At 40.0% G+C, this 25,000-nt stretch overlaps 1 protein-coding gene and 1 long non-coding RNA gene across 2 annotated transcripts in view; both read right to left on the reverse strand.

Annotated features, from left to right (window-relative positions):
- LOC109431575 (titin) overlaps positions 1 to 25,000 on the reverse strand; it is a 146,331-nt gene that overhangs the window by 106,308 nt on the left and 15,023 nt on the right. The gene's annotated exons all lie outside the window — the stretch shown is intronic.
- Positions 929 to 3,519, reverse strand: LOC134289789 (uncharacterized). The gene is made up of 2 exons (XR_009998671.1): positions 1,369 to 3,519; positions 929 to 1,131 (listed from the first exon to the last, which is right to left on the reverse strand). It is a non-coding gene; the product is annotated as an uncharacterized LOC134289789 (long non-coding RNA).

Consider the following 25,000-nt stretch of genomic DNA (forward strand, 5'->3'; position numbering starts at 1 on the left):
TTCTGCGTATTTGATTGATGTATAAAAAAGTTACAAACATTTGAATGAAAAATTATTTTGACAAAAAATTTGCTGTACGGACAATTGTTTGATACACTGTACATACATTCTTCGGAAAAGTTGTAGATTAGGGTGGCCCATACTTATATGAAAAACAAAATTTTCGAAAAATGCCAAGTCTTACCTCCTAAATTAGTTGTTTTGGACTCCCAGAAGCTACGTTCAAAATTTGAGCAAATCGGTTGAGCCTAAGGGGGCGCTCAAAACGCTTGAAGTTTGTATGGGAAAAATTGGCCAAATGTATGCAGAAATTTTAAGTTTTCGAATTTTGCCGCTAGGTGGTGCTGTAAGCGTTCAATAATCAAATCCTTTGGTATTATTGTAGGTGACTATATGCCAGAGAACTTTGTCGAAGACCACGAAGTGATCCGACGGCTGTGAAAAAGTTATACCCTAGGCAAAGTGAGGCAAAGTATTGAGATTTCATTATTGATATTATTCCTTGTATGAATTGGAAAAATAACAATAAAGTTTATAAGTGTGGGCCACCTTAGTGTAGATTTATCAATTTCGAGCAACTTTGCTGAAGACAATTTTTATGTAGCTTTAAAATTGACCGATCTAGAGATGTTTTTCTGAATTAGTTTAGGGTGGTTCAAGAAAACCCGGTTTTCTGGCTTTAACTTTTTCAGTTTCAATTTCTCATCAAAGTCGCCGAAGAAACACTTGTAGAGCATTTGAAAACGCGTCGTTTCGTGCGCGGAGACAATTGTTATCTCTTTTGGTTCAAAAGTTACAGATGTTTTTCTTTAAAAATCATAAATTATTGAAAGGGTGTTATTACGAGTTGGGGAAAACATAAAAAATAGATTTTGCCAGCATTCAAAAGAAGAAATATTGTTATAAAACATATCAAAAAATTAAGGAGGTGTTATTTTAGTAACACAAGAAAAAACCCTAATTAATCCACCTAGCGGTGATGGCGCCTTTCTCGTGCCTTCGAAAACACATTTCAACAAAATTCAAGTGACATGTTGATGAACATCACACTTTCATACGTTAAACAAAAATCCATTACATGGCACCAGAAATCATATCGTTTATGTAGCTTTGATGTTTGAGCCTCAAACTCTTAAGGACATATATGAACGAATCCAAAGATGGCCGTCACAATGGCTGCCTTTCAAAAACCGAAAGCATGGATCTCGTCATCTAAACAACAAACAGAGCTGAAAAAGCAATGAGTAGCCTTGGTCACTCGTGATAAACATTGAGTAGCATTTTCGTTTTCGGGCGTTTTGTGGATGACGACATCGGTGCTCTCAAAAATGCGAGTCAAAATTGCACCTGGACGCTCTCCCATTTCACCTTAAGAAAAAGCCGCTATCTTGAATTTTGAGCCGCAATTTTGGATTTAAGTCCGCCATTTTGAATATTCTGGTCTTTATTTTTGGACTCCACACTTCTTCCCCATACCAGATATACCCATATTGCATGGTTTTAGAGCCCAGAACTCCATTGAACAGCCACCATCTTGAATTTGGAGCCGCCATCTTGGATTTTAATTCGCCATCTTGGATATTCCGGTCACTATTTTTTTGCTTCCAGAATTCGTCCCTATTTCAAATAAACCCATGACATGGATTTAGAGCTTACAACGCCATTAAACAGCCACCATCTTGAATTTGGAGCCACCATCTTGGTGTTTGGGCCACCATTTTGCATTTTGCGGTCGCCATTTTTGCACTCCAGACATCTTCCCTATACCAAATATACCCATATTACACGCATTTAGGGTCTAAAACTGCTTTAAACAGCCGCCGTCTTGAATTTGGAGCAGCCATTTTGGATTTTAGATCGCCCTCTTGGAAATTGTGGTCGCCATTTTTGGACTCCGGATATCTTCCTTATACCATTTTTCATAGTTTTAGGGCCCAAAAATCCATCAAACAGCCTCCATCTTGAATTTGAAGCCACCATCTTGAATTTAGACCGCCATATTGGATATTCAGGTCGCCATTTTTGGACTCCAGACATTTTACCCATACAAAATATACCCTTATTGCACGGTTTTAGGGCCTAAAACTCCGTTATTCAGCCGCCATCTTGAATTTGGAGTCGCCATTTTGGATTTTAAACCGCTATCTTGGATATTCTGGTCACCATTTTTGGACTCCGGACATCTTGCCCATACAAAATGTACCCTTATTGCATGGATTTAGAGCCAAAAACACCACCATCTTGAATTTGGAGCCGCCATCTTGGATTTTAGACCGCCATCTTGGATATTCAAATCGCCATTTATGGACTCCAGACATCTTCCCTATACAAAATATACCCATATTGCATGGTTTAGGGCTTAAAACTCCATTATACAGCCGCCATCTTGAATATGGAGCTGCCATTTTGGATTTTAGACCGCCATCTTGAGTTTTGGACCGACATTGTAGAATTTTCGGTCTTCTGTGTTGATATCCACACAAAATTTGTCAGCCATGCTGAAGGTTACAAAAATCACCGCAGTTTGATGTGTCGCATGATGTGGCTTGGTTCAGTTTTATATGTGGCCAGTTCTACCGGTGCTGGTCCGGATCGCTCAAATGGCCATAACTCCGGAACGCCTTGACCGATCCGGACCATTTTTAACAGCAAACAATAAAATTCCGGTTCGATTCGAGCTATAATCCGAAAAATCGGCCAATGGGAAGTGCCTTAAAAGTGAGTGACCTTTTTGTACACAGCCATACATACACACACACATACATACACACACACACACACATACATACATACATACACACATACAGATATCACCTCAATTAGTCGAACTGAGTTGATTGGTATATGTGACTTGACCCTCCGAGCCTTCTATCGAAAATTAGTTTTTTGAGTGAATATATAGCCTTTCAGTACACTTTGGTGTACGAGAAAGGCAAAAATAGTAGAAAATTGCCTGTTTTTTTCTATAAAATATCTTTTGAACGGAATGACGTAGCAACATTCTCCGCGCACGAAAATGTGCGTTTTTGGAAGCTCTAAAAGTGGTTCTTTGACGACTTTATGAAAAATTTAAAACAAAACAGATAGAGCTATAAAACGGTTTGTTCTTGCGTCATCCTATAAAAAAAAACTATGGGAAAATGCTCCAAATTTGGTCAAAACAGTTAACGCTTTATCTTTTTTGTTTCAATTTCCTCATCAAAGTCGTCAAAGAACCACTTTTAGAGCTTCCTAAAATGCACATTTTCGTGCGCGGAGAATGTTGCTACGTCATTCCGATCAAACGATATTAATGATTTTCTAGAAAAAATAGTCACTTTTCTACTATTTTTTTTTCTTGAGTTACAAAAATAACACCCCTCTAATTTTTTGATATATTTTATAACAATATTGCTTCTTTTAAATACTGGTAAAAGATATAATTTTGTTTGCCGCAACCCGTAATAACACCTTTTCAATAATTTATGATTTTTAAAGAAAAACGTCTGTAACTTTTGAACCAAAAGAGATAACAACCATCTCTCACTACACTCATGCTCTCATGCACTACAAGTGTTTCTTCGGCGACTTTGATGAGAAATTAAACTGAAAAAGTTAAAGCCAGAAAATCGGTTTTTCTTGAACCACCCTAAGCTAATTCAGAAAAATATCTCTAGATCGTTCAATTTTAAAGCTACATAACATTGTCTTCAGCAAAGTTTCTCAAAATTGATAAATCTACAACTTTACCGAAGAACGTATATAGGTATTCTTGCAAATATAAAAGTTTGGATTCCAATTTCATTGGAAATATGGACCACCCTAATTTTTATGTACATTGGAAAGAGGGCCTTATTATTAGGAACAACTTTGTAGAAGACCATATTTGAGCATGAGCATGAGCATGAGCATAGATGACCGTACTATTCGTAGTTGCTACTCCGTGATTGACCAGAACAATCGAAGTTGCACAAGGAACCAACAGACGGAGCTTGGGAGTAGCTTACCGTCCTCAATGTGCATCTTCGAGAATTCCAAACTTTATTAGGTCAATAACGGCGCCGGCCACGTCCTTACGGTCATCGAGGAAGGAAAGGAATGTTATTATGACGTGCGTTGCTTACTAAAGACCGAGATCACCTCTGCGTCTCCACGTCTGTCATGGGAAGGACTTTTTGTTAGTGGGGAGGGGAAAGGGCGCATGATATGAGTTCACTTTGGTAAGTGGAGTGATTCATGCAACCCTATTAATATCAAACCACTTATTTTCATTTGGACTAAAACAAAACACATGCCGACATCGAAGATGACGAACCATTCAGATAGTTTTCGAAGTGCGAAAATTAACGAAAGAGAAAATAAAGTGATTTGAACCAACGTGGCTTTGGAACTTGGGCCGACACTTGACGTGACGAACATTTCAATGTCTGTTGACTAAAATCGCAAAAAATGTTGATGTTGCATTTATCGTATCATAAATCGCCCCGTACGAAGATGAGCAGTCAAATAGACGACGACGACGACGACCGAATGAAAACGCGGCCTGTACACTTTTCAAAGCCAGTGCGCGATGCTTTGCTGCTGCCGAACTAGAACTACCGCACACTACTGACTGCTTGGCGTCCCGTCGTCGGAGCTCACGGAGAAAAGAGAAAAAATCGCAAAAATCTAGCAAAGCCAGCGCGCGATGCTTTGCTGCTGCCGAACTAGAACTACCGCACACAACTTTGTAGAAGACCATATTTGTCTAAAAAATCATTTGAAGGCGCTGAATGCATCTTTCCTCGTAAATCTGGTTCGTGGACCACTGTGCACTGGAACTTATGTAGAAATCATTTGAAATTCATCAAAATTTCAGAAAAAAAATCTCCAGATATCAGAAAAAAAACAAGTCTCCACAGTTTCTGGAGAACTTCAGTTGAAAAGTCAGTTGGAGATTTTCGGAATTTTGGTTAAAATTCTCCAGTATTGCAGTTGTAAGCCTACATAATTCCAATTGAAATCAAATTAATGGAAATTCTCCATAATTACAGAAGAAATCTACCAAAATTTCAAAAAAGAATCTCCTGAGTTTTAGTGCACACTCAAAAGAATTTCAATTGAAAATATTCATCATTGCTGCTGAAATTCTGCAGATTTCTGATATTTTCTGTAATTTTTGTTGCATTTACATGGAAATTACGATTGAGTTCACTGAACGTTTTGTCGACATCAATTTGAATTTTCCATAATTACAGCAAGAATCTCCAGAGAATCGGGAAAAAAATCTCCGGAGTTTTCACGAACATAGAGAATTTCAGCTGAATTTTTCAGAGTTTCAGTGGAAACTATTCAGCATCGCAGTTGAAAGCCTACAGAATTTCAATTGAAACTTTTCAGATTTTGTTGTTGACTTTTACCCGCAATTAGTGAAAGTTGAATCATCTTCGTAAGTTAGGTTGAAATTTTGTTAAGTTTTTAATTTGAATGAAATTTTCGACAGAATCCATTGAAAGTGTTATCGAAATCAACTGAAAGTTTTCCAGAACTTATACAGGGTGTCTACTCATAACTAAAAATGAAATTCCCTGAGTTTTCCAAGTTTTTTCAGATGAAATTTTGAAAGCTTAATTCAAAAAATAACCCAAATATGAAATCTAAAAAATATGAATGACATAGGGTATCATCGGCAGGTTTGTTCTCTTCGTCATGAGGGATTTATGTTGGCCAAATTGCCTGAAACTTGATCATATTCAGCTTGGTTGGAAAGGATTTGATGCCAACTCTGAGTTCAAATAGTTTCAAAAAACCCCCCATGACGAAGATAACAAAACTGCCGAAAATACCGAAAGTTCCCCTACTTCTCAAAAATTCTTTCAAGATTTCTGAGCGTAATTCCTGGACTTTCTTCCAAAGTTTCTTCCTGGCTTTCCGCAGGATTATTTCACGAGATATCTGTTTGAGTACGTCTCGATATTTCTTGCAAAGGTTTTCCGATATACTTCCAGAGATTCTCGCTGGATTCTTCCTGAAGATCCATACAAAACTATTCAAAGTTTCTTCAAGCATGTCATTGATTGAGCCTCATAGCCATGCGGTTAGAGTCCCGCGCCGAGCGATGAAATTTAAGACGAGAATAGCTTCTTATCCGTTGCCACTCTATGTTAAGTTTTGTTCAATCGGTACAGCCGCCGGCTGAAGCCAGTGTCCGTGTCTTTTTAAGTAATTTTCCGGGATAGCTATCCAATAGTTTATGTCAGGATTTTTACCGATAGTTTTACGATATTTCTCTTGTTTTCCTCGCGGAACTTCGTCCGTAGGTGCTTTCAGGATTCCATGAGGTTTTCAGAATTCCTCCTTGGATGTCCTTAATATTTCTTCTCGGGATTACTAGAACTTACCTAAAACTTTTTTCGAGATGACTCATTTTTGTCAGGGTTTTCCTGAAGTTCCTGTCGAGATTTCTTCAATAACATTTTGCGGAGTTTCTCGCAAGATTTTATTTGAATTCTCTTGAATATTTCTCCAGGAATTTCCTATATGGTATTTCGTAAGTTATCTCAGGAGACATTCTGAGGAAAACCCGTAGAAGGATCCCTGCAATAACTTTGGGAGAAATCCCTAAAGGAGTAAGGTACACCGGGGCAAGTTGAGACAGCGGGATAACATGATGTTTTCTAATGATAATAAACAGTTTGATCGCCATAACACATAGTTGTTGATTCAAACAATCTTTTAACGAAGGATAAATTACCAAATTGTATTGAAATCTGTTTCAAAACTTCGTGTTTCATCTTGCCCCACCCCAGTGGCATAGCTAGGGATTTGGGGGCCCGGTGCGGAACCAAATTTGTGGGCCCCATGAAAATTACATATATACAATTTTATAATGATAAATCTATTCTTCTAACTTTTGTACTCAGCATTAGCGTGATGCTGGCAGTGGTGGCCAACTGACTGACGGAAGGTCAAAAATTATTTTCTGTATTCCTTCGTGAATTTCCTCGGGGATTTCTGCAAAGATACATCCCGGAGTTCCATCAATAAGCGTAAGATTATTTTCTAAAAATTATGGCGAAATTTTTTAACAATTTAATTGGGAATTGCATCAAGTAATCCTTTAGGAATTCCTTCAAAGATTGCTTTACCGTATTCTTTGAAAAAATCTTTCTTGAATAATAATTTGTCTCCAAGAATCTTTCAAGTGCTTAATGCAAGAGTGTCAATCAATATTTCTTTAAACACTCTTTTAGGTATTCTTACAGTGTTGTCTCCGAGGATATTTTCAAAAGTACTTCAGAGTACATCAAAAGATTGTTGCAAAATCTTCATCGCGTATTTCTCGATATTTGTTCAGAAAGTCCATCAGGGATTCCATCAATAATATCTCTAAGGATTCATCTGTAATATCAAATAATTACCTAAGAAATTCTAAAAATAATCACTACAAAAAAATCTCCAATGTTTTTTTCTCAATCAGATATTTTTCCAAAAAATAGCAATGGAACTCCGTCAGAGGAAGAAAAGTCCTTCTAGAAATTCTTCAAACATTCCTCCATAGCTTCTCTCAGGAGATCCACCAACTATCCCTTAAATGATTTTTCCACGGAAGTAAAGCATTTCTCCATAGATATATCCAAGAGTTTATCTTGGCATTTTCTCAAGCATTGATTACTCATCTTGGCGTTCCTTTGAAGATTTCTTGAGAATTTCTTCCAAGGACTCCTTTAGAAATTCCTCCAAAGATTTTTTTAAGAACTACAACAACGCTTTTTTTCGAAAAATGTTTGCAGGGTTTCTTCAAGGAGTTTCTCTAAAGTTTTATTAAGAGATTCGTCCTAGAAATCCTTTAAGTAATTTCAAAAGAATCCATAGATAATAATTTTAAAAAAATCCTTCAAGGATCCCTACACAAGTTCCTCTAAAAAAAATTCTAGAGGAACTTGTGTAGGAAATTCTTCTGGATTTCTTCAAAATAATTTTTTATTATCCATCAACTCTAGGAGTTTCCCCAAGGATTCCTTCAGGAGTTTTTGCTAGCATTCCTCTAAAAACTCTTATAAAAATTGTTATAGAGACTTTTGATCAGACTCCTATGAAATTCTTTCAAAAAACCTTTTCAAAAATCATTCTTAGTTGCCATCCAGCATCTCAGTTAAGCATTTCTCCAGGATTTATTTTTGATTCCTTCAGAAATTCCTCCGAAAATACGTTATTCAATCTCTGAGGATTCCTGGTAGGGCCAACTTGCCAAATTCATCCTATTCGAAAACAAAGGTATTACCGCACCGATTGATTACGTAGTTTTTGTTATCATTCGTGCCACTTTTAACAAAAATACAAAAAAGCGCTGTATTTCTTTGTTTTCAGTGGGATGAAAATAGGAGCGTACATGCTAAAGTAGTAAGACAACAGATACCTGATATGATAAGATAAATTCAAATAATTTCTTCAGGAGTTTCTCCGAGGATTTCTCCTAAGACTGTTTTGAAACTATTTCAAGGATTTTTTAAGAATGCATAGATTCATCTTTTAAGTGATTAGGCCCGTTTAAGATTTCATGAGGATGCCCATCGAGGATTCTTCAGGAATCGCTTCAAAAATTCCTACGGGATTTTTTCCAGGAATTTTTTTAAAAATTCTTCAAAAAAATCTTTTGGAATTTCTTCAAAGACCTTGTTAGGAACCTCTATGAAGGTTTTTCAATCGGATAAAGCATTAATTTGTTTGATTTATTCAATAATTTCTCCAAGAGCTCTACAGAGGTTTACTTTTAGATTATTTTCCAGGGATTCCTTTAGGAATTCTACTTAGGATTTATTCAAAATTCTAAACGATTTCCTTCAAAGAGGCCTTTAGAAATTCCTCCCAAACTTTCTTCAGAAGTTTTTCCAAAAATTTCTTTATTTTGTGATTTCTCTAAAGATTCAACTGATTCAAATAAAAAAATGTAAGAATTCTTTCAAGAATTTTTACAGAAATTCTCCCAAGAACAGTGGCAAATAAAAAAACAAAAATTTTACTGGTATTCCCTCAAACATATTTTGTGATTATTTTTAGGAAATTGTTTGTGTCTTTGAGATTTTCTTCGGCCGTTCCATTTTAAATGCTTGTTTTTTTTTTTAATTCGCAAGAGTGTATTTCATAGAATCTCAAAAGTAACAATGGACGGAATTCCGCAAAGAACTATCAAATGAAATTTCCAGAGGAATTACCATAGGAATTTTTCTGAGAAATTAACGCTTTTTCTGTGACTGAAAGCCGAAATTAGTGTTAACGGAGAAATTTTCAAAAATTGCCGCCTCAATTTACGAATTAACTAAGGAATTTTCAAAGTACCTGCCAAATGAATTTCGAAAGGAACTCTTGAAAGTGATTGTCAGGTATATTAGCAAAGGGACTGCCGGTGAAACTTCCAAAGAAATTGCTGAAGGGAATCTAGCAGGGTCTGCCTGAAATATTTCTAAAGCTATTGCACAAAGAATTAAGGAAAGTAATGCCGTAGATATTTTCAAACATAACAAGAATTTCTTAAATATTTCAACAAACGATTCCTTTAGAGCTACCCCACACGATCCCTTGAGCAAATTTCCCAGAGGAATCCTTTAGGAATTCTTTCAAGGTTTGTTTTTAGAAATTTCAGCAGGAATTCTTTTTGCAATGCCTCAAATGGTTTTTCCTGAAGTCCTTTCAAGGATTTCTTACGAAGCATTGTTCAAGCATTTCAAAGGTTTCTTCAGAAATTCTTCCAATAATTTCTGTACGATATCGTCCAAAGATTCCTTGGGCATTTTTTTCAATTACTCTATCACGATTCGTTCAAGAAATTCCAGTGAAGACTTATTCTTTTTCTCCAAGGATTTTCTCAAGCTACGTTATAAAGATTCCTTCAGGGATTTCTCAAAGTTTTCCTTCAGATAATCCTATAAAGGTGAACACATTCATCCCCAAAGGATTCCTGCACAAACTCCCTCAGGGGGTTTTAAAGATAGTTTCCATGAGGAACTCCTGCAAGATTCCTTCTTGGAGAAGTCTTTGGATCTGAAAAGGTATTCCTGAAGGAACTCGCAAAAAAAATCCTTGAAAGAATTTTCGAAGGATTCCTTGATAATTTTTTGAAGACATTCCTGAAGAAATTCTTGGAGGTGTTCCTGAAGGTATCAATTCAAGTATTCCAAAATCAATGCTTAGACGAATTTCTGAAGCAATCCATAAAAAAAGTTCTGAAGTAAATCTTAGATTTTTTTTTGTAGAAGTCTTTGAAGTAACTGCTAGATGAATCGTAATGCATATTCCCGAAGGCAAGGTAAGTATTTACTTGCCCGAAGGAATTCTTGCAGAAACCCTTCAAGGAATACTTGGAGAGAAATACTTGATGAAATCGTTGGCATACGTTGATTGTACTTATTTATCAAATACGAAAGCAAAAAAAAAATCGACAAACTATTGTAATTACGGTTTTGACCTGACATGTGTTCAGATCTTAATTTTCATAAATGCGGCCCCTGAATTTCAAGTGCTACCTTAACCTAAGTCAGCAACTATGTTTGGTCCTGCTATTAATAATTCTAACACATTTTTCTTGTAATTTCTTGATAATCACGAAGGGGCCCCCACATACCTATCAGCAGTTCTGCGAAGTGTTGAACTCATAGGAATCATTCGGTATTTCAAGAACTTTATTCAAATTAGTGTTAGAAACATTCCTTGATTTGGAGGCCCCCTGAAATCGGGGGCCCGGTGCGGACCGCACCCATCGCACCCCCCTTACTACGCCACTGACCCACCCGTTTCAACTTGCAGCAATAACTGCTGTGGAAATCTCAGAAGGCACTCTGGAAAAAAATCTTAGTTGAAAGTCCAGGGTAAATTAAGAAAAACTCTGAGAGACATCTCATGACCAACATCGGAAGGAATCTTCTGAGAGACGTTTCAGGAGATACTCCGAGAGAAATCTCAGGTAAAACTTAAAAAAAAAACCTCGCGAAAACTTTTAGGAAATTCCTGTAGGAGACCAGGAAGAACATCTTGAAGAAAGCCCAAAGCAATTGTTTGAAGATATCATAGGAAAAAAATGAAAGAAATCTCAGTAAATTCGTGAAAACTCCTTCAGAAACCCTTGGAGGAACTTAAGTAGAAACCCCAGGAGTTATTCCTGGCAACTCCTTTAGCAACTCTGAAAGAAATTCTGGGAAGATCTTCTGGGGAAGTCCCAAGAGGAACACCGGAAGGAATCGCGTAAAATGTCCATGAGGAATGTCGAAAGAAATTCCACGATTTATCCCGACAGAAATTCTTATAGAGTATTCGGGATAAATTCTGGTAGAAATCCTACGAAGATTCCTTTGAGCAAAACACTGGAGGAACCCCGGGAAGAAATAGCATCCCCGTGAAAAACTCCAGGAGAAATCGGTTGGAATTCAGGAATCCTGGAAGGAATCCGGAAGTATACCTTTCCGGAAAAAAAAAAATCAAAAAGGAATACCAAGAAAAATAGCGTCAAAAATGCGGAAGGAATTTTATGAGAAATCCTGAGAGACATTCCAGGAGGTATTTCTAAAGAAGTTCCAGGAAGAAACCCTGACGGAATTTCTGGAAAAAATCTTTGTAGCGAAATTTCTAAATGGATTTTTACTACCAGGTTTTTATTCATACGACCCAATTTTTTTTATCGGATTAAAATTTCCCTGAGTATGTACTCAAGATATTCCCTGAGCATTCCAGGTTTTTCCCTATTAAATAAAATTCCCTGAGGATTCCCGGTTTTGAAGTTTTTTTCAGGTAGTAGACACCCTGTTATATTGAAATTCTCTAGACTTTTTGATGAACAATTTCAAAATTTCAGGATTTCTCCAGATGAAAAAAAAATATGTTGTCTTCTGTATTGATATTTTTGATAGTTTAGGTGTAAACTTAGCTTTCTTGATATAATTTAAATCAATTGATTTCATGTTATTATCTTCCTCTATTTTCTTGTATTTCAACCGCAACACTTCGAGGGCAACCGTTTCCAGCTTAACAAGTAATTTAAAAACCCATTGCAATCGCTTTCGAACGCCACATTTCATTCATAACGCCACTCGCGCTATCAATGGCGGCGTCTGCGTCGTCGTCGTCGGTGAAACTATGAATGAATCGACGAACGAAAACACGCCAGAGTCCGTCCGCGTTTCTCGAGCCAAGCGTGAACGAATTTGTATTCCACACTGCTGGCTGTGGCGATCCACCAATGCATCATTATCACTTCTTCTGGCCGCTGCCTGATGTGGTCCGGCAAGGCCCCGTCCATCATCACCGTCATCATCGTTACCATCAACGCCACAACCATCATTAACATCATCATCATCATCATCATCACCATCACCGTCATCATCGCCGTTCAACAGTCTAAAGTTCGCGCCGAGTGAAATGAGAGGCAATTTGGAATTTAAAATACAAAATAATCAAACAGCAAAGCACCACCAACACCACTACCCACTTCGGTACAACCGTAGCAATAATGTGGAAGGGCCTCACCACGTTTGGATGTCGATGTGGATGGATGGATGGTGTTATGGTATTGTATGGTGGTGATATGATCGCGCGGCCACTCTCTCTCACAAACGGTATCAACAACAAACAGAAACATCCCAAAACCAACTACGGAGGCGACGACGACGACGAAGACGATGATGGCGCAGAGCTTTGAACACAGATAGCGAAGAAAAACAACATTCCACGCTCGTACTCACGCATACACACACACACAAACACATATACCTAGGCTGGACCAAGCCCAAGACCAAGATGACGACGACGACGACGACGAAGATGACGAGGAGCTGCTAAGCTCTTGTGTCTCTAGGCTTGTTGATTCTGCGTAGAGGTATGCCGAGCTCTATGCCTCTCTAGCGGACCGAGTTTAACGATGGACGCGCCGAACAGATGATTGAAATCTATGAAATCGGAATTCCTGGTGGAATTCCTGGTGAAATTCCTGGTGGAATTCCTGGTGAAATTCCTGGTGGAATTCCTGGTGAAATAGATGTTGGATTTCTCGGCTATGCAGACTCCAAACTCCTTGGAACGGCAACGGGTTTAATTCGTCCCTGTTGGCGTTCCAAGGAGTTTGGAGACTGCATAGACGAGAAATCCAACATCTAGTGCATCCAAACAGTCGAACACTCAAACCTCCAGTTTTCCTGGTGGAATTCCTGATGGAATTCCTGGTGGAATTCCTGGTGGAATTCCTGTTGGAATTCCTGATGGAATTCCTGTTGGAATTCCTGATGGAATTCCTGTTGGAATTCCTAATGGAATTCCTAGTGGAATTCCTGATGGAATTCCTAGTGGAATTCCTGATGGAATTCCTAGTGGAATTCTTGATGGAATTCCTAGTGGAATTCCTGATGGAATTCCTGGTGGAATTCCTGATGGAATTCCTGGTGGCATTCCTGATGGAATTCCTGGTGGAATTCCTGATGGAATTCCTGGTGGAATTCCTGATGGAATTCCTGGTGGAATTCCTGTTGGAATTCCTGGTGGAATTCCTGTTGGAATTCCTGTTGGAATTCCTGGTGGAATTCCTGTTGGAATTCCTGTTGGAATTCCTGATGGAATTCCTGTTGGAATTCCTGATGGAATTCCTGTTGGAATTCCTGATGGAATTCCTAGTGGAATTCCTGATGGAATTCCTAGTGGAATTCCTGATGGAATTCCTGATGGAATTCCTGGTGGAATTCCTGGATGGAATTCCTGGTGGAATTCCTGATGGAATTCCTGGTGGAATTCCTGATGGAATTGCTGGTGGAATTCCTGATGGAATTCCTGGTGGTATTCCTGATGGAATTCCTGGTGGAATTCCTGATGGAATTCCTGGTGGAATTCCTGATGGAATTCCTGGTGGAATTCCTGATGGAATTCCTGGTGGAATTCCTGATGGAATTCCTGGTGGAATTCCTGGTGGAATTCCTGGTGAAACGCCTGGTGGAATTCCTGGTGGAATTCCTGGTGGAATTCCTAATCGAATTCCTGGTGGAATTCCTGATGGAATTCCTGGTGGAGTTCCTGATGGAATTCCTGGTGGAATTCCTGATGGAATTCCTGGTGGAATTCCTGGTGGAATTCCTGGTGAAACGCCTGGTGGAATTTCTGGTGGAATTCCTGGTGGAATTCCTAATCGAATTCCTGGTGGAATTCCTGATGGAATTCCTGGAGGAATTCCTGATGGAATTCCTGGAGGAATTCCTGATGGAATTCCTGGAGGAATTCCTGATGGAATTCCTGGAGGAATTCCTGATGGAATTCCTGGAGGAATTCCTGATGGAATTCCTGGAGGAATTCCTGATGGAATTCCTGGAGGAATTCCTGATGGAATTCCTGGAGGAATTCCTGATGGAATTCCTGGAGGAATTCCTGATGGAATTCCTGGAGGAATTCCTGATGGAATTCCTGGTGGAATTCCTGATAGAATTCCTGGTGGAATTCCTGATAGAATTCCTGGTGGAATTCCTGATGGAATTCCTGGTGGAATTCCTGATGGAATTCCTGGTGGAATTCCTGATGGAATTCCTGGAGGAATTCCTGATGGAATTCCTGGTGGAATTCCTGATAGAATTCCTGGTGGAATTCCTGATGGAATTCCTGGTGGAATTCCTGATGGAATTCCTGGTGGAATTCCTGATGGAATTCCTGGTGGAATTCCTAATGGAATTCCTGATGGAATTCCTAGTGGAATTCCTAGTGGAATTCCTGATGGAATTCCTAGTGGAATTCGTAGTGGAATTCCTGATGGAATTCCTAGTGGAATCCCTGATGGAATTCCTAGTGGAATTCCTGATGGAATTCCTAGTGGAATTCCTGATGGAATTCCTAGTGGAATTCCTGATGGAATTCCTAGTGGAATTCCTGATGGAATTCCTAGTGGAATTCCTGATGGAATTCCTAGTGGAATTCCTGATGGAATTCCTAGTGGAATTCCTGATGGAATTCCTAGTGAAATTCCTGATGGAATTCCTGATGGAATTCCTAGTGGAATTCCTGATGGAATTCCTAGTGGAATTCCTGATGGAATTCCTAGTGGAATTCCTGATGGAATTCCTAGTGGAATTCCTGATGGAATTCCTAGTGGAATTCCTGATGGAATTCCTAGTGGAATTCCTGATGGAATTCCTAGTGGAATTCCTGATGGAATTCCTAGTGGAATTCCTGATGGAATTCCTAGTGGAATTCCTGATGGAATTCCTAGTGGAATTCCTGATGGAATTCCTACTGGAATTCCTGATGGAATTCCTAGTGGAATTCCTGATGGAATTCCTAGTGGAATTACTGATGGAATTCCTAGTGGAATTCCTGATAGAATTCCTGGTGGAATTCCTGATGGAATTCCTGGTGGAATTCCTGATGGAATTCCTAGTGGAATTCCTGATGGAATTCCTAGTGGAATTCCTGATGGAATTCCTAGTGGAATTCCTGATGGAATTCCTAGTGGAATTCCTGATGGAATTCCTAGTGGAATTCCTGATGGAATTCCTAGTGGAATTCCTGATGGAATTCCTAGTGGAATTCCTGATGGAATTCCTAGTGGAATTCCTGATGGAATTCCTAGTGGAATTCCTGATGGAATTCCTAGTGGAATTCCTGATGGAATTCCTAGTGGAATTCCTGATGGAATTCCTAGTGGAATTCCTGATGGAATTCCTAGTGGAATTCCTGATGGAATTCCTAGTGGAATTCCTGATGGAATTCCTAGTGGAATTCCTGATGGAATTCCTAGTGGAATTCCTGATGGAATTCCTAGTGGAATTCCTGATGGAATTCCTAGTGGAATTCCTAATGGAATTCCTAGTGGAATTCCTAATGGAATTCCTAGTGGAATTCCTGATGGAATTCCTAGTGGAATTCCTGACGGAATTCCTAGTGGAATTCCTGACGGAATTCCTAGTGGAATTCCTGATGGAATTCCTAGTGGAATTCCTGATGGAATTCCTAGTGGAATTCCTGATGGAATTCCTAGTGGAATTCCTGATGGAATTCCTAGTGGAATTCCTGATGGAATTCCTAGTGGAATTCCTGATGGAATTCCTAGTGGAATTCCTGATGGAATTCCTAGTGGAATTCCTGATGGAATTCCTAGTGGAATTCCTGATGGAATTCCTAGTGGAATTCCTGATGAAATTTCTAGTGGAATTCGTGATGGAATTCCTAGTGGAATTCGTGATGGAATTCCTAGTGGAATTCGTGATGGAATTCCTGATGGAATTCCTAGTGGAATTCCTGATGGAATTCCTAGTGGAATTCCTGATGGAATTCCTAGTGGAATTCCTGATGGAATTCCTGGTGGAATTCCTGATGGAATTCCTGGTGGAATTCCTGATGGAATTCCTGGTGGAATTCCTGATAGAATTCCAGGTGGAATTCCTGATAGAATTCCTGTTGGAATTCCTGATGGAATTCCTGGTGGAATTCCTGATGGAATTCCTGGTGGAATTCCTGATGGAATTCCTGGTGGAATTCCTGATGGAATTCCTGGTGGAATTCCTGATGGAATTCCTGGTGGAATTCCTGATGGAATTCCTGGTGGAATTCCTGATGGAATTCCTGGTGGAATTCCTGATGGAATTCCTGGTGGAATTCCTGATGGAATTCCTGGTGGAATTCCTAATGGAATTCCTGGTGGAATTCCTGATGGAATTCCTGGTGGAATTCCTGATGGAATTCCTAGTGGAATTCCTGATGGAATTCCTAGTGGAATTCCTGATGGAATTCCTAGTGGAATTCCTAGTGGAATTCCTGATGGAATTCGTAGTGGAATTCCTGATGGAATTCGTAGTGGAATTCCTGATGGAATTCCTAGTGGAATTCCTGATGGAATTCCTAGTGGAATTCCTGATGGAATTCCTAGTGGAATTCCTGATGGAATTCCTAGTGGAATTCCTGATGGAATTCCTAGTGGAATTCCTGATGGAATTCCTAGTGGAATTCCTAATGGAATTCCTAGTGGAATTCCTGATGGAATTCCTAGTGGAATTCCTGATGGAATTCCTAGTGGAATTCCTGATGGAATTCCTAGTGGAATTCCTGATGGAATTCCTAGTGGAATTCCTGATGGAATTCCTAGTGGAATTCCTGATGGAATTCCTAGTGGAATTCCTGATGGAATTCCTAGTGGAATTCCTGATGGAATTCCTGGTGGAATTCCTGATGGAATTCCTGGTGGAATTCCTGATGGAATTCCTAGTGGAATTCCTGATGGAATTCCTAGTGGAATTCCTGATGGAATTCCTAGTGGAATTCCTGATGGAATTCCTAGTGGAATTCCTGATGGAATTCCTAGTGGAATTCCTGATGGAATTCCTAGTGGAATTCCTGATGGAATTCCTAGTGGAATTCCTGATGGAATTCCTAGTGGAATTCCTGATGGAATTCCTAGTGGAATTCCTGATGAAATTCCTAGTGGAATTCCTGATGGAATTCCTAGTGGAATTCGTGATGGAATTCCTAGTGGAATTCGTGATGGAATTCCTGATGGAATTCCTAGTGGAATTCCTGATGGAATTCCTAGTGGAATTCGTGATGGAATTCCTAGTGGAATTCGTGATGGAATTCCTGATGGAATTCCTAGTGGAATTCCTGATGGAATTCCTGGTGGAATTCCTGATGGAATTCCTGATGGAATTCCTAATTGAATTCCTGATGGAATTCCAGATGGAATTACTGATAAAATTCCTGATGGAATTCGTAGTGGAATTCCAGATGGAATTCCTAGTGAAATTCCAGATGAAATTCCTAGTGGAATTCCAAGTGGAATTCCAGATGGAATTCCTAGTGGAATTCCAGATGGAATTCCTAGTGGAATTCCAGATGGAATTACAAGTGGAATTCCAGATGGAATTCCTAGTGGAATTCCAGATGGAATTCCTAGTGGAATTCCAGATGGAATTCCTAGTGGAATTCCAGATGGAATTCCTAGTGGAATCCCAGATGGAATTCCTAGTGGAATTCCAGATGGAATTCCTAGTGGAATTCCAGATGGAATTCCTGGTGGAATTCCAGATGGAATTCCTAGTGGAATTCCAGATGGAATTCCTGGTGGAATTCCAGATGGAATTCCTAGTGGAATTCCAGATGGAATTCCTAGTGGAATTCAGATGGAATTCCTAGTGGAATTCCACTAGGGATTCCTAGGGGAACTCCTAGTGGAATTCCTGATGGAATTCCTAGTGGAATTCCTAGTGTAATTGCTAATGGAATTCCTAGTGGAATTCCTGATGGAATTCCTGGTGTAATTCCTGGTGGAATTCCTCGTGGAATTCCTGATGGAATTCATAGTGGAATTACTGGAAGAATTCCTGATAGAATTCCTGGTGGAATTCCTAGTGGAATTCGTGGTGGAAATATTCCTGGAGGAATTCCTAGTGGAATATTTACAAAAGGGTATCCTGAATCCTATTGGAATGAATTCTTTCCCGATTCCGTTAGGCTCTTATGGACTTGTCCACCGATGATCGGAATCCATTCGGTCCGACATTTTTGACACTACAGCGGGGCTGTTTCCAATCAGAATTGGGAGACTGTTTGGCCCAGCTCTAGTGTAAAAATTCTTGGACCGAGTGAATTCGAGGCATCTGGAGGCTATGTATTCCGAGTAGAATGAATCCTCAGCCGATTCTGATAACAATAATGAACCATCGATCTATTTCGACAGGAATGAACAATCATCGCACTAGAAATTCGTGAGCAGAGCCCCCACTAAATTGGTCTAGCAACCGTCTCCGAATTACAACAAAAATGATTACTCCAAGTTGTGACAGTAATGCAGTCTTATTTAACGAGTGGATTGCATCCTTCAGATGTTAACGAATCCTCCACGATTCCAAAAATGTAGAACCGAATATCAATTCAGACAGACAATTCCAGCAAGGTTGAAGCGGTTCCGAAAGAAATTTCTCAAATGATTCCTCAAGGACAATTCCACCGATGAACAAAATTCACTCGGGTAAAAAATTTTGGGACTAGAGCGAGGCCAATTCTGATTATAAACGACCCCGCTCTAGTGTCAAAATTCTCGGACCGAGTTAATTCGGTCCATCGAGTGATTCCTCAAACAAAGGCCGAATCACACAAAAACGAACCCAAAATCGTTTCCGATTAGGAGTGAATGCACAAACGATTCCGACAGGAATAAACCTTAAATCCAATAAGAATCAATCACAAACCGAGCCCAACACTGATGAACTTCTCACCGGTTTCGAAGAACACCTGACTTAGCCATTTCCAATCAGAATCTCCCAATTCTGATTGGAAATGGCCCCGCTCTACTGTACAAATTTTCGAGCCGAGTAAATTTAGTAAACCGGTGGATCAGTCCATGAGTGAATCATCAATCGACTTCGACATAAATGAACCTCAATTCTGACAGGATTCTCAACTATTATCGACAGATATGAACCAAATATTGTGATAACTAATCCCAACCAGATCTGGCAAGAGCTGAATAAACTGATCGGTACCCGATTCTGACTGAAATCAATCCTCACCCGTTGCGCTTCCTATGGGAATGAATTCTTAATCGATTGTTTCAATGGACTTATCCACCGATGAACCGAATTCACTCGGTCCGAGAATTTAGACACTAGAGGGGGGGGGGGGTTCGTTTCCAATCAGAATTAGACGATTCTGATTGGAAAGGGCCCGCTCTAGTGTCAAAATTCTCGAACCTAGTGAATTTTGTTCCTCGGTGGATAAGTCCATTCATTCTGACAGAGATGAACCCAAAACCGTTTCCGAAGTTTCCCAAACCGACATTAAGGTTGAAGGATTCGTCATTGACAACTCCGTCATCATTGAAATTTCGAAAGCAGTTTTCTCGTTCAAAACACAAATGTTCGTTATGAAAATGTATTCACTGTATTCCATTCTCCATCTGAAATACAGTGAATACATTTTCATTATTAACATTTGTGTTTTGAACGAGAAAACTGCTTTTGAAATTTCAATGATGACGATGTTGTCAATGACGAATCCTTCAACCTTAATCGATTCCGACAGCATCGTACGGACTTATCCACTGGTGAACCAAATTCAGTCGATCCGACAATTTTGACACTGGAGCAAAACCATTTCTTATCAGAATTTTCCAATTCTGATTGGAAAAGACCGCGCTCTAGTGTCAAAATTCTAGCGCCTAGTGAATTCGGTTCACCAGCGGGTAAGTCTATTCCTATTAAACGATTAAACCGTTTAGTTCCAAGTGATGTTTATCTTTTAAACGGTTGAATTCTAAACGATTCTGACGAAGATGAACTCATAATTGATTCCGACAAGAAATGAAGCTTGAACCGATTCCAGCACACCGAGAAAAATTTCTACTCAATGACTGAGTTGGCCTTACTCAGAAATCGAGAAATCCTTTGTTTTCTTACTCAGTTTCGGCTAAAAGTGGGACAACCCATTGGCAATGGGTTGTCCCACTTTTAACGGAAACTGAGTAAGAAAACAAAGGATTTTTCGATTTCTGAGTAAGGCCAACTCAGCCTCTGAGTTGAAATTTTTCCCTGTGCAAGAAGGAACCTCAACTCCCTCAGGAATGATTTCTGATCTTAAAAGGAATGAATCCCCACAACATTTTCAAACATTTCTGATAGGAATAAAATCTAAATCGAATCCGATAGCAACGAATCCCAACTCGACTCCTCAAGAACGAATCCCAACTCGATTCCGACAAGAATAAATGCTCTCCCGATTGCAACATGAATGAACTTTCACCCGATTCTGACAGGAATGAATTCGTAGCCGATGGACTTATCCACCGAAAAAAAAAGAATTCACTCGGTCCGATAATTTTGGCACAGGAGGGGGGCAGTTTCCAATCAGAATTGGACGATTCTGATTGGAAATGGCCCCGCTCTATTGTCAAAATTATCGGACCGAGTGAATTCGGTTCATCGGTAGAAAAGTTCATTCCGAAAGTAGCGGGGCATCAATCGATTTTCACAGAAATTAACCTTCAAACAATTCATATGCAACTTCAGCCGATTCAAGAAGGTTTCCTGCTTTTTCTAATAGGAATGAACGACTGTCATACTTGAGAAATGAGTTCTTGGCAGGAATCATCCGAGGTAAAATAGGACAACTGGTGACCATAGATATTTTTTCCTGAAAAACTTTTGTCTAAGAAATGTCCTATTTCAAATCCAATTCCCAAAGCCATATCGCCTGCAGGAATTTCATCTCGATCCCAAACAGCCTAACCTGAATTTTCTGATTGATCGTGACGACACCAACAGCAGCAAACCAAAACAACCGGAAAAAACGCAACATCACATCATCTATCCCACAATACAACGCAATGGATGGGATGGTAAGCTCCTCGTGACCGGAAAGTTTTGACTGATTGATCAAGCAGCGCGCTCACTTGCTGACTTGCTCTTACACTGAGTGAAATTGTTACGTGGGTGTTGGTTGACTTCCGGCACAGATTGTTCAATGCAGCCGATTCAGTGGATTTGTTTGTATTCTAAAGAAACTAAAGAAGCTAAGGAGTGGTTTTCCAAGTAACATTTCCATGTCAAGTAGATTGGAAGCGGTTATAAACGCCATCGTAAAACCAAAAATGAATCATCTTGGATTTAAGACGGTTTTCAAAACCTCTTGAAATCAAATTGGTCTGTCTGGTCCCAAGTATTGTTGCTTGCGATACTTTTCAGTTGAAAATTCGTGGCAGTAAATATCCAAGCTGTATTTTTGGTTTTATCATGGTTTTAAATCAGTTTTAAACCCGTAAAATTGTGGTTTAAACTTTTTTGAGACAATTTTCTTCGCCATTACTGCGTAATCTTGGTGGCCCCGAACACGTTTATAATGCTCCGTTTCATCGTCGGGATCGACCCACCGATTCCAATCAATGGGTTGAGTCTGATTAAAAACCATGATAAAACCAAGTATGTATCTTGGATGACAAATTGCACGATTAAACCTAAAATGTTACTTAGGTTACATTTTCAGAAGCAACTTAAACCTCTTAATGTAAAGTCAGAATTGGGGTTTTGTCTATTAAATTTCAGTGACAATTTTTCCGAGTGTACCTACCCGTACTGTGCTCTCTTTCGAAAGACAGAGGAATCTATTTTTCGAAATGTAGGTAGGCAAGCCGGTCAACAGTGCGCAGCACTAGTCGTAGATATACCAACCAAGCAAGCAAGTCAGCAAGTTTTAGAAGACGTTCACACACGCAGGCGACGATGTTCGGCGGTGGCAGTGGCTCTGCACTATTTGGTTTGTTGCGGTGGCCGGCGGCAGTACGATCGACCGGAAGAAAGAGAAAGAGGGGCGAGTCGGTTTGTGATAAACAACTTGTCACACTTCTTTCGTGTTATATTTGTGTTACAATATCACTCTTCTAAGCTCTTCCCGGCTGGCGTGAGCATGGCTTTGCACCGCATCCGCTGCGAGAATCAGGGTGGCGGAACATTTCAAACGGTCCTAAGTGTGTTTTGATGAAGTTTAAAGCATATCTTTTTTTTATATCATTGAAATCACAGATAATGATATGTAATACGTTTGTGATCATGATTCCATCTGGATGAGATCCATATTCCATCTGTATGCTATCCAGATATAATCTGGATGACATCCAAATATCATTTGGATGAGATCCATATTCCATCTGGATGAGATCCAGATACCATCTGGATAAGATCCAGACCCCATTTGGATGAGATCCACATTCCATCTGGATGAGATCCAGAATCCGTCTGGATGAGATCCAGAATCCGTCTGAATGAGATCCAGATGAAATCCAAAATCCATTCAGATGAAATCCAGATTTCATTTGGATGAGATCCACATTCCATCTGGATGAGATCCACATTCCATATGGATGAGATCCAGATTCCATCTGGATGAGATCTAGATCCCATCTGGATAAGATCCAGATCCCATTTGCGTGAGATCCAGATTCCATCTGGATAAGATCCAGATCCCATTTGCGTGAGATCCAGATTCCATCTGGATGAAATCCAGATTCCATCTGGACGATTTCCAGGTTACATCTGGATTAGATCCAGATTCCATCTGGACGATTTCCAGATTACGTCTGGATTAGACCCAGATTCCACCTGGATGAGATCCACATTCCATCTGGATGAGATCCAGATCCCATCTGGATGAGATCCAGATCCCATCTGGATGAGATCCAGATCCCATCTGGATGAGATCCAGATCCCATCTGGATTCCATTTGCATGAGATTCGATTTCCATCTGGATGAGATCCACATTTCGTCTGATTCAAATGCGAAAAAATCTAGACAAGTTATTGATTAATCCAGTTGAGATCTCGATAAGATCTAGACTTGCATTAATCTCAATCACAACCAGTTTGAAAAGAGATCTAGACCACCACCTATAATTGCTCAGAAAAAAAATTTAACGAATGCTTGGAATGTTCACTTGTTAGTCACTTTCAATCCCACTTTTGGCTTCTAGACGACTACTCGCGACTGCTGCTGGGGCTGCCTGTGCTGATGGTCTCTAAAATTCAAATTATTTAATTGTGACACATTCATGTCATGTGAGAGCGGCGAGCGTGGTTTTGTTTTTGTTGTGTTTCATTACTGAGCTGCGCGGTCTTAGGTGAGATGAGACGAAGGACGAGGCCGCCGAAAGGGGTAGGTTTGCTGTGCGCGCGATTGACGAACACTGACGCGCGAGGAGTGCGAACGGACGACGACCGGATAGACGACGAATCAAGCGTGCGCCGGCTGCCAGCTCTTTGTCGATGTCTCTGTTTTTTTCTGCCTCCTCATCCTCGTCGTCCAACCCCAGGCCTGGCAGACAACAGTTCGAACCGACATAATTAGAGTGATTAGCCCAGTTTAGCGGAAGATTAGTCGAAAGTTGAAAGTGTTTGTTTTTCGAGGAATTTGAAGCGATTTGTGGCATGGCATGACGACGGCGATCGACTCGCCTCTCATGAGAGACACGCAGGCGAGCGATGAGGACGACGACGACGAGGTTGACTCGACTGTGATGAATTCATTGTTATGCGGGTCATTGAGTGGACGTATAAATTCAGTCGTCAGGTGCGGATGGATGGCTTCAAAATTAAAAATTCAAATGCGATGTTATTGGGCTGTCAAATTAGGTTCGGGGCGGCCTACGTGTAAGGTAATGTACGCACGCTGCTGTGGGAAATCTTCGGAGAATTTATAGGAATGTTTGGAAGGGGAGTGCTTTCACAGTTATTAAGGTCGAACCTCTAGTGCTAAAATGATTTTTATCAATTTTGTTTCAGATTTCAATCACTGATTTACAGTCATTGCACAATTATGGGTCACTCTGTCACAATTATTAGTCAGACAGTTCACCATGCAATTCAAATGGAATTGACCCATAATTGTGGGTGACCCATGATTGTGCTATGACTGTACTGCAGAATTTGTTTGTTGCTTCTATGATTATTCTGTTGTACCTCTCCTAAAAATTGCGTTTCGAGGGAAATCCTCCGAGGATTTCGAGGGAAATCCTCCGAGGATTTCGAGGGAAATCCTCCGAGGATTTCGAGGGAAATCCTTCCAGGATTTCGAGGGAAATCCTTCCAGGATTTCGAGGGAAATCCTTCCAGGATTTCGAGGGAAATCCTTCCAGGATTTCGAGGGAAATCCTTCCAGGATTTCGAGGGAAATACTTCCAGGATTTCGAGGGAAATCCTTCCAGGATTTCGAGGGAAATCCTTCCAGGATTTCGAGGGAAATCCTTCCAGGATTTCGAGGGAAATCCTTCCAGGATTTCAAGGGAAATCCTTCCAGGATTTCGAAGGAAATCCTTCCAGGATTTCGAGGGAAATCCTTCAAGGATTTCGAGGGAAATCCTTCCAGGATTTCGAGGGAAATCCTTCCAGGATTTCGAGGGAAATCCTTCCAGGATTTCGAGGGAAATCCTTCCAGGATTTCGAGGGAAATCCTTCCAGGATTTCGAGGGAAATCCTTCCAGGATTTCGAGGGAAATCCTTCCAGGATTTCGAGGGAAATCCTTCCAGGATTTCGAGGGAAATCCTTCCAGGAT

This window comes from Aedes albopictus, chromosome 3, assembly GCF_035046485.1.
Source record: "Aedes albopictus strain Foshan chromosome 3, AalbF5, whole genome shotgun sequence".
In the NCBI taxonomy this organism is placed as follows: Eukaryota; Metazoa; Arthropoda; class Insecta; order Diptera; family Culicidae; genus Aedes; species Aedes albopictus.